Genomic DNA, 10,834 nt, shown 5'->3' with positions numbered 1-10,834 from the left:
GACTCCTCTTGGATCTTAGTAGCCAGAAAGCCAGTGATTTGACATCTTCATGCTGTGGTTGGCTAGGAAGTCAACTGTCCAAGGAATAGTAAGGGTCCTCTCAAAACACCTGGACACTGTTAGCAGCTGTCTTCCTGATCCAACATTTGATGGTTCCAAGCCTAGAAGTTTCTCTAGGCATGAGGAGAAGGGCATGGAGTTCTGACACCCAAAGCATGAAACTTAAACATAGCAAAGACCAGTCCTAAGGGATCGTGTTTGGTTCTAAAAACCATTCACGCAAGGGTTCTACTTTATAAATACAAAAAAAGTGTTTTGAGTTTTTTGCATGACACTGAGTCCTGGGGGTGGGAGTAGATAGTGAGAAGAATGGTGATTTGCCTTGAGAGGCTCTACTATCCATTTAGAACCATCACTACAAAAATCCTATGATCTGTTTCCCCCTGCCATCCTGAAATGTCAGCCCTGTGGGAGGCTGATAGGTGTTCTTGCTATCAGCTGAAGCAGCACCTCCACATTTGTATCTTTCAGGGTACTTTATTCACTATATATTCTATGTAAACTGTTGGATTTGACAAGGAGGAGTTGTCGAAGGCAGACTGCTGGGAAGGGGATATGTTGGGTTGAATTTGGCACCAATCTCTCATCCTTGACAGCTCAAGTACAAGATTGTGGATGAGCTATAGGACCTGTGAGTCTCCTCAGTCAGCAAGCACAGGCCCTAAGTCACATTTAATTCAGAAAGCCCTGACAGCTGTGCATAAAATGTGAGCTGTAAAGTGAGAGATTGGAGCTGTGTGCAAGAGTAGGCCATTTAAGTTATTTCCTTTTACTGAAGTTTTAGAAAATATAAACCAGGACAATACAGACTCTGATACATCATGAAGAGATCTGCATTAGTAGCCTAAAGAAAATATTCCAAACTTTAAGGCAGGGCAGCATGATTCTTAATGACTTAAAAGTTAAAAGGGGGAAATAGTGGAGAGTTAGAAGCTGCCTAAAATTATTCACGTTTTAGCCTTAATCATGTGTGTCTATAGCAACATAGAAACAAAGCCAGCCAAAATAAAGAAAAAGTTAAGGACTGAAACAATTTGGTGTAGTGAATAGAATACTGGGTTTGAATAACACCTGTATCTAAGACTTGGCTCTGAGACTTCCTGGCTGCCTGAGATATTACCAAGGCATTGAACTGCCATTAAGTTCCATCTTTAATTCTAAAGTAGCAAAATTAATGCTTTGTTGACTGTACTAGTGGTCTATTGCCACAATCATTCTGCAAAACACAGCATCTTGACTGGAAGGCTTTGTTAATGGTTCTTCAGGGTTGAGCCAATCATGGCTGGGTCTGTTCCTGTGTCTTCTATACGTCACAATTTAGCCAGGCAGTTCTGCTGCAAGTGTGTCTGGGCTGTTCTACATTTCTGGGAATTCTCTGAAGCTTGACTGATTCAGAAAGATCTAAACTAGGATTATTAAAGTAATTCAACCTATTCTACGTGTCTCATCCTCCAGTACTCACTATTGACTCTGGGCCAAATACAATCTATGGACAGTTTTTAATTTTTTTATTATTCATTTATTCACATGTGCGTACATTGTTTGGGTCATTTCTCCCCCCTGCCCCCTCCCCAAACCTCTCCCCGCCACTTTCAGGCAGAACCTGTTCTGCCCTTATCTCTAATTTTGTTGAAGAGAAGACATAAGCATAATAAGAAAGACAAAGTGCTTTTGCAAGTTGAGTTAAGGATAGCTATACAGAAAGATTCCTAGCATTGCTTTCATGTACAAATGTGTTACAACCCAAGATGATTCATCTCTAACTGATCTTTACACTGGTTCCTGATCCCCTTCTCATGTTAACCTCTGTTGCTTTAAGGTGTCTGTATTAGTTCCTCTAGAATGGGGACATCAAACGCTTTCATGTTTTGGTTTTTCTGCCTATTCCTATACTTCCCGTATGTGCTCTCCCCTTGTCATGTGATCCAAGTCCAACCACATTGCTGCATTTGCCCTAGATCTAAAGTGTCCATATTAGGGAGAACATATGATTTTTGGTCTTCTGAGCCTGGCTAACCTTGCTCAGAATGATGTTCTCCAGTTTCTATGAACAGTTTTTATAGATGATATTTTCTTGGAAAACAACTGCTACTCATTTATTTTCAGGTTTTCTGTGACTACTTTCATGTCACAATGGCAGAATTGAGTAGTTGAGTAGTTATGGTGGAAACAGCTTGGCTCTCCAAACCAAAAATAGTTATTATCTGATCTTTTAAAGAGAAGTCAACTCTTGTTTCAGTAAGCTAAACTGAGTGTATTATTCTGGCCATGGCAAAGGCGCAAGAAGAAAATGGAATGGTGTAAGCCACCGTTCAAGAGTCTGCATGCCCTTGATCTAATGTCCGCATATGAGGGAGAACATACGATTTTTGGTCTTTTGGGCCAGGCTAACCTCACTCAGAATGATGTTCTCCAATTCCATCCATTTACCAGCGAATGATAACATTTCGCTCCTCTTCATGGCTGCATAAAATTCCATTGTGTATAGATACCACATTTTCTTAATCCATTCGTCCGTGGTGGAGCATCTTGACTGTTTCCATAACTTGGCTATTGTTGCCCTTAATGCAGAGAAACTAAAGCAGATACCTTAAAAGCAACTGAGGCCAATAGGAGAAGGGGACCAGGAACTAGAGAAAAGGTTAGATCAAGAAGAATTAACCTAGAAGGTAACACACACACACAGGAAATCAATGTGAGTCAATGCGCTGTATAGCTATCCTTATCTCAACTAGCAAAAACCCTTGTTCCTTCCTATTATTGCTTCTACTCTCTCTTCAACAAATTAGAGATAAAGGCAAAATAGTTTCTGCTGGGTAGTGAGGGGGTGGGTGGGAGAGGGAGGGGGTAGGGTGGGTGGTTAGGGAGAGGGTGGGGGCAGGGGAGAGAAATGACCCAAGCATTGTATGCACATATGAATAATAAAACAATAAAAAAAAAGAGTCTGCATGCATCACACTCACTTACATGAAAGGAAGTCACATGACTGATTTAGAATTAAACTGCTGGGGAGTAGACTCAACTTTCTCCATGTCAGAAACTGCAAAGTTACATGGCACAGGCATATGGATGCACAGAAGGATGAAGGATTTCATTCCTTTAAGCAACCAATCACAAGTGCCCCCTTTGTGGTTCAATCCAGACACATGTAAAAGCACTTTATAAACCTTATGCCATAATGTAATTAAAACATTTATTCTAACGTGTCATTATTTTATCAGATTAATGTTCAATCTGTGTCATATTAGTAATAATAGTTGTAACTAAATAGAAACAATCCAATACTGGGTATGTGAACTTGGCCTTCTCTCTCCCATTTGGAATGTGCTATCTTAGGAAGACAGATGGGACAAGGAACAAATATTTGGATAGCCTTATCGCCTCTATAACCAGGTTGGTTCCCAAACTGTGCCCAGTCTGTTCTCTTGAAATGATCATTTGCACCCTTCTCCCAACCAAGTGTTTCATCAAATTTAATCTGTTTCTAACTATTGGCATATTCAGTGTAGACCAGAGAATATTGCTGGCCTCAATATGAAGTTACTGTTAGTGTTTGCTGAAATAACTGTATATTATCCTCTATGAGTTATATTTATCATGAAAACAAAGAATTACCAAGTCCTTGTTTGTGCTACTTAATCTATAAACTTGATAACTAATGAAATGTAGTTTGTTTTCTTTATAACCTATACATAGCAATATATTTACAGGTAGGATCCATGAATTTATTCTAATGACAGGGTTGCCACTGGCATACCTGGAAAACACAATCAACTCCCTTCTCATGCTGTTTTTGTTGCTTCACATTTAAAATGAAGATACTGGATTAACAAATCCTTTGAATTATCCTGTGACTCTGAAATCTCTCTTTGTTCTGGAAGTAGGTGTTGGTCTACTCATTCCTCAGTAATAAAATATGAATATCAACACCTGGGAATAATTACTGTAGAAAACTTGTAGCCTGTATTAGTGAGGTCAAAGCTAAATTGGGGAGTTAAATAACATTTTGTGAGTTTAATATCTTAGAATTGGTAATCTTTATCATAGTTTTGTGATGTTAACCAAACAAAATAAGCATTGTTAATTTTCAGAAAAATTAAATAAATGCATTGAACTATTCCATTTTAAGACTTTCTTCTGTCAATTTTCTACAGACATGGAGTATGCTATCACAGAGTCACTGCTACTTGGGATTGGTGGTTGGACAAGTAGACTGACCAAAAACAAATAAAATAGGATTCTGTGGTCTTATTCATTCTGTGTGACCAAAATCTTGACCTTGAGAGTTAGTTAGGTTCTTCCTAGTCCAAACAGATGCACATGAAATAGCAATAAGTGGTAATTTCTTCACAGAGTATTTACTAAGGGCCTCCTTTGTGCCAGGCACTGTTACAATATTGAACAGATAAATGTGCCTGCTTTGTAGAATTGGCATTTTAGTGGGGATATTTCAAGTTGGGGTCTGTAAAGAAAGCAAATGAGTTTGTTGAAATGACAAAACACAAACTCTAATGGGAATTATTTATGCCAGATGTCAGTCCATCATGGTCTGTGGACCACAGTTGGTTTGTCATGTTTCTATATAGACCACAGACTAAAAAATGTGTTTTATTAAATATGAACATTTGCAATTAATTTGATGGTTATAAACACTAAACTTGAACTCAAATTAAGCAAAATGTTATCCTCTGGATAAAAACTCTATTCTTCTCATTAGTAGATCTGAATTACAAAACAAAACAAAATTCAGCATCACTGTTGTTTTCTCACTCATTTTATAGGTACCTATATGACATACTCAATTTTGCTTGCAAAAGTCCAAAATATTTACTCTGACTCTTTACAAAAGTTGTCAACCTCTGATAAACACAACTGAATAAAAAGGAGATAAATGGATGCTGTTATTTCTGTAGTTCTTTCTCGCTGACTAACTGGTGTCAGTATTTAATCAAAGTGACTAAGAAAATTATTTTATTTCAATATTTATCCTCATCTATTTCAACCTGAATCATCTATTTCTACTCTAAATGATTACATACTACCTGGGATGGTAAATTCTGGGCTATTTCATAAGCTTTAAAATATTTGCCCAATTATTAAACAATTCAGATATCATCAATTATCTTCTTTGAAAACATGGCTTTTTACCAACATGTTTGGAGTTTGATGTGCTCTCTCTGGTAACTGAGCTTTCTTTCTTAGATCAGTTCTCTTGATGTTACTGTGATGGAAATTGAAATTTTAAATCTCCTTTGACTGGAAAAGTCTCTTTTAGCTTGAAGTAGATATATAGAAATCATGACACTTCCAGTGTAATGTTATTAAATCACTCACTTCTCAGAAATGGTAGTTAAAACCATTAATGTTTAATCACTTCATATCCAATGCCAAGTAGTTTACACTAACAGAGAGCAGAACATGTTATGGCCAAATGATACTGAGCAGAAAATTCAGAAACAGCTGATGATGTCTAATTTAACATCTTTGTTTTTTTCCTGGGACATTTATGCTCATGGTGGTGATTTTATATTGCATACATATAATATAGTCATGGTTATTGCTTTTAAAATTGCTCCTTGTTTCTCTGATGGATTTAAATTTATTACTGTTTTATAGAGAGATAACATATTGTTCCACTAGGAGCATCATGACTTCTCATTGCTCTACCACAAAAACAAATTTTAAATCCACTAATTCAAAACCAAACCCAAATCTCTTTACCAAAAACAAAAACAATAACCATTATGTCTAGGATCTTGACTTGGAGTTTTTAGAGATATTTTAAAATATGAAGTTTTATATGTAGATTCCTGTTTTTAGGAATCTATCCTAAAGAAAAACCAGACAATAATATGAAAGTACCTGAAAACAAGGGTATTCATTGAAGCACCAATTATAATAGTAACTACTGTAAGTAATTAAAAATTCCCCAATAGAAAACTACATATATATATATATAGTTTAATATGTGTGTATTTGTGATATTTCAAAACCAATGAAAATACAAAGCATAAAGTCTAGAAACATTGATAACTATAGGGAGAAGAAGGGAATAGTCTGCAGGAGAGGATAGAAATTTGATTTTTTAATGTCTTGTTTTGAATATATGACTTTTGGAAACACATATGACTTTTGGAAATTAAATACAAAGAAACCTCAATCTGTTGATGACCCTTTCAAAGAAACAGTCTCAAGTGATGAGTCAAAACATGCATCCCTAGTGGCACAAAAAATTTAAGAAAAGGAAACCCTTTTCCACCAGGAATGATATCATTGATGGTAGTATAGATATTATTCGGTGACTGCAGTATATATGGTGTGGGATAAAAGAAGTGAGAAATGATGTTGGTGTCATTAAACACCAGGATTCCAGATAGGGCAGAAATGAGGTACAGATATTAAATCCATTAGGTTAAGTAAAACCTCAGTACGTCTGAATTTGAATTGGAATTATTAGTTTGAACTGATGTGTTTTATCTAAAACAAAACAATGATGTGTATGTATTTTTAAAATCTACATCCACTAAAGAAGAAAGCTAGCAGTCAGATGTAAGAAATAGGAGATGAACCTGGAATATAACTTCTCATATCAGAAAATAAGGATGCTATTCAACATTATTAGTGTCATGTCAAAAGGACTTCAAATTAAATGAATAGACTGCCAGGCCAATAGTTTGTAAGATATCAAAGATGCTTAAACCCATAGGCTCATAAGATACACAAATATATAAACATATATACACATATATATCCATACATATACACATATATGCATGTATACCTAAATACACATATGTGTGTACACATGTATTTTATTTATGTAAGTATGTATATGAACATACATAATATTTGTCTTCCTTGAAGGATGTTAGGGATCTAGTTCTTTTTGAAAACTGTTTAGAAACCAACAAAAAACCTCCAAGCATTTATCTTGCCTTTCCTTTACAAATTACACTTCAGCATCAGCAATAGTTGATGAGGGGGAAATGCCTCTTTATAGAAGCAAACCAGCTAATAATTGAATTAATAATTTATCTTTTCAAGACCTAATGGGAAAATGGATTTAAGCACAGATTATCAATAACTGTTCACATCACAAAAAGAAGACAAAGAGAAATTATTTATTCCCGAGGAAAGCACACAATTCCATTTATAAAGTTGTATAGATAAAAAAAGCCAAGGAGAGTCTCCAGTAGATTCCAATTTTGAATAAGAATTTATAGGAAATACAAAGGAAAATAGCACTATGAAAATGAATTCAGAAAAACTCAAATTAAGTGTTGATTGAAGCGTGGCTCCAGTGGTGGAGTGTGTGTCTAGCAAACATAATGCCCTGAGTTCCACCAGCACCACCAAAGTAATAAATAAATAAATAATTTCATAGAAAAAGAAAAGAAAGATTTAGATTGAAAAATATACTACAGGATGAACAACTCATTTCTTCAATAAAAGACTGAAGAGAGAGAGAAGGGGAAGAGTAAAAGGGTTAAATAAGTGATTCATCATCATTTAGTTGTGATGCATGTTTGAATTCTCATTCAAAAAACAAGGCAAAATGGTAAGCAACTATGAAATATGAACAAGTACTAAATATTTAATATTAAACAATTATTTAAATATTTTCATGGTGATAAAGGTATTGAGTATGTAAAAAGGGTCTTTATGTTTTAGAAACGCTCCTGGAGTGCTTACAGATGATATAAGGTATGAGACAGCTCCAAGATCCACAGGTGGGGTGGAGAGGGACACAGTGTCACTGTAATGGAAATGAGGTTAGTCTTGATTTGTTCTTTGTTGACACTGAGTGGTTGGTACATGGAAAATTGTTATATTCTCTACTGTGCTTTTATTTATGCTTGAAATGTTCTAAAACAAAAAAGTTAAAATATAGAGATAAGTAAATCCTCCTAAGACCTAGTACTATAATTTATCAAAATCTAACTGGTGGTTAGACTAATATTTATAAATAACTTTGTACTCTATAGAGGAAGGTTTCATGTAAGTTTGAGTTGATTTCAGTTGGTGCTTGTGATTACCATTTTTATACATAGTGAAGCTTTATATATTTTTCCAAGATTCACTTCTCTCTTAAAGTTGATGTGAAGATGTTGTTATGCAGGGTAAATACCATATGTAAAATACAGTATGTGTCTGCACATGTATAATGGAGGTCATGTTTTTGAAATGTTTTCACAAATAATATAATTGCTCCCTTGAATCACACAGGTTATTATTATAACATCTGCCATTAATGCTGTGATCTGAGACTTTAATCACCCAATGGAGGAGGAGAATAGGCACTTTCTAGTATCAAAAAGTCTACAAACAGGAACTAATGCAGATGGGACATGACATACTCTTCATCGGAAAAGGACAAGATATAGAAACCCCCTGGTACAAGAGAGAGGGTCCCAGAGAGAATGGATCTAGTATGGGATGCTTCTGTACTCCACTAGAGACTTACCCATCCCTGACCTTTGTGACTGAGGTATATGCCCTATATAATTGCTTTAATAATTGTATTCCCCCATGTATCCAAATTCTAATTCCTGGAACCTTCTGTAGAGAAAGGTGGACTTTTTTTGTAGTACTGGGAATTGAACTCATGGTTTCTAGGCAAGCATTCTTCATCTTGAGCATGTCTCCAGTACTTTTTGCTTTACTTTTAGTTTTTTTTCAAATAGGATCTTGTACTTTCATCCCTGTTGTTTTCAGAATGTGGTTCTCCTGCCTCTACTTCCTGAGTAACTGGGATAACAGGCATGCAACACCACTCCTTTCCAGAAAAAGGATGTTAGCAGTTGTAATTAAAGATATAGTGAGCTATGAAGTTAATGACAAATCTTTAAAAGAGAAAAGAAGGTGAAACAGACATAGAGACACAGAGAGTTGGCCATGTGAAGATGGAGGTGGATTGGAGTTAGAGTCTCAAGTCAAGGAATGCCAAAGGTTGAAGGCAGCCAGAAGGTGGGAGAGAGGAATGGACTAGATCCTCCCTCAGGTCCTGCAGAGGCAATAAACCCTGCTGACAACTTGGTTTGAGGCTTCAGAACTGGGAGATAATAAATTTCTTCTTTAAGTCACTATGCTGGTGGTCATTTGCTGACAGCCCCAGGAGATGAATATGTCTTACTTCTCATAGCAAACTCCGGGAGAAATCATCTCACAAGGTTTACATATGCAATAAATGTCCAAAGGAATAGTAATGTCAGTGTCAGGTTGTTTAAAAGGACAAGATGCAGAGATAGGGCTCCTAAGTCCCTCTTGGCTGTCAGTCTTGGATGGCTTCCTTGAGTCTTGCCATACTCCTGGTAGTGGCTAGGGACCAGTGGACCTATCACAGAGGCTCTGCCTGACTCAAGTGAAGGTAAGATCATAGCTGGAGGTGGACAGTAAAGAGACTAGAGAAGGAACGGGGGTTAGTTAAGAAAGCAGAGAAATTACCAGGCACTAAATATGCAAAAAGAACAGGCCAATGATTTCCCCAGCTCTGATCTTATTAGAGTGGATTTAGATAGGACAAAAGTTCAGGTCAGTGACCAGGAGAAACTAGTATAAGCTCACTTAGTGGAGTAAAAGCCAGGGAAGAAATATGACATGACAACTAGAGACCATGTCCCCAGGACAAACTTCCTCTTCATTTGAGAAGGAAGAGAACCTTGAACAGAAATTATTCAAATAAATACTTCGAATTGCAATAATAATTTGACTATAATAGTCAATTATAATCAAGTAGTAACTTAACTAGTGTTTAATGGACAAATTCAAGAATTTTCTGTCATTAGATGGAGTAGGGATTAGGGGGTTGAAAGTAGGACTTTAAAATTCCATGAATTAGAAAATTTCTTAAAGAGCTGATCGATGTGGCTCATACCTATAATCCTAGCTACTCACTAGGCAGAGATTAGGAGGATCATGATTTAAGAACAGCCCTGGCAAAAAGGTCATGAGACCACCCCCCCATCCCAACCAATGGCTGGGCACAGTAGTTTGTGCTTTTCATCATAGCTATGTGGGAAAGTACAAACAGGAGGGCTGCATTCCAGGTCACCCTGAGCATAAAGCCAGACCCTATCTCAAAAATAACCAACACAAAAAGCCTGGTGGAATGGCTCAGGTGGGAGCAAGCACAAAGCCTTGCGTTCAATGCTCAGTGTCACCAAGAAAATTTCTTAAAAACTACATTTGTGGGTATGAACTGTAGTATATGTCTGACCTTGCTACACACAGAAATGCCCAAATTAGTTGTTATGGACTTTCAATATTTTTCTTAAATAAAATTCACTATGATTTTTTGCCAGCTAATTTAGACTTAACTCATTTGCACATCTGTCTGCTTGTGAAAGAGTCAAGTTCAGACAATGAAAATCTGTTGTAACTATATCTATGTTAGCTCCATTTCTATCATCAAAGCCCTGTCTCTTTTTGAAGAGCTTTGATTTATCAGTCTGGGTGGCTGGATCTGATTTGGGTTTGGCACAAATAATGCTCATTAAGAGTTCTGTGGATGCTAATTGATAGATAAGCAAGCTTGGAGGGCCGTTTTTAATGTATTCCATTTGTTTTGTTGCTTCACATCCTTTTTTACCTCTCAAGGGTCAGGTCTGTTTTGCAGTCAATTAGAAAGAGAGTATTGAAATAATTGCCTGAGAAATAAGGGCGTCTTGTGTGCACCCTCTCCTCAGCACTCTTGCCTGAAGACCCTGCCTCTTGCCCCGGCACTCTGCTTTGTTTGGCTACACAGAGATTTGTTAGGAGTGGTTCTTTGACCAGG

Source organism: Castor canadensis, chromosome 6 (genome assembly GCF_047511655.1).
Source record: "Castor canadensis chromosome 6, mCasCan1.hap1v2, whole genome shotgun sequence".
Taxonomy (NCBI): Eukaryota; Metazoa; Chordata; class Mammalia; order Rodentia; family Castoridae; genus Castor; species Castor canadensis.
Note: the sequence above shows the minus strand (reverse complement) of the source record.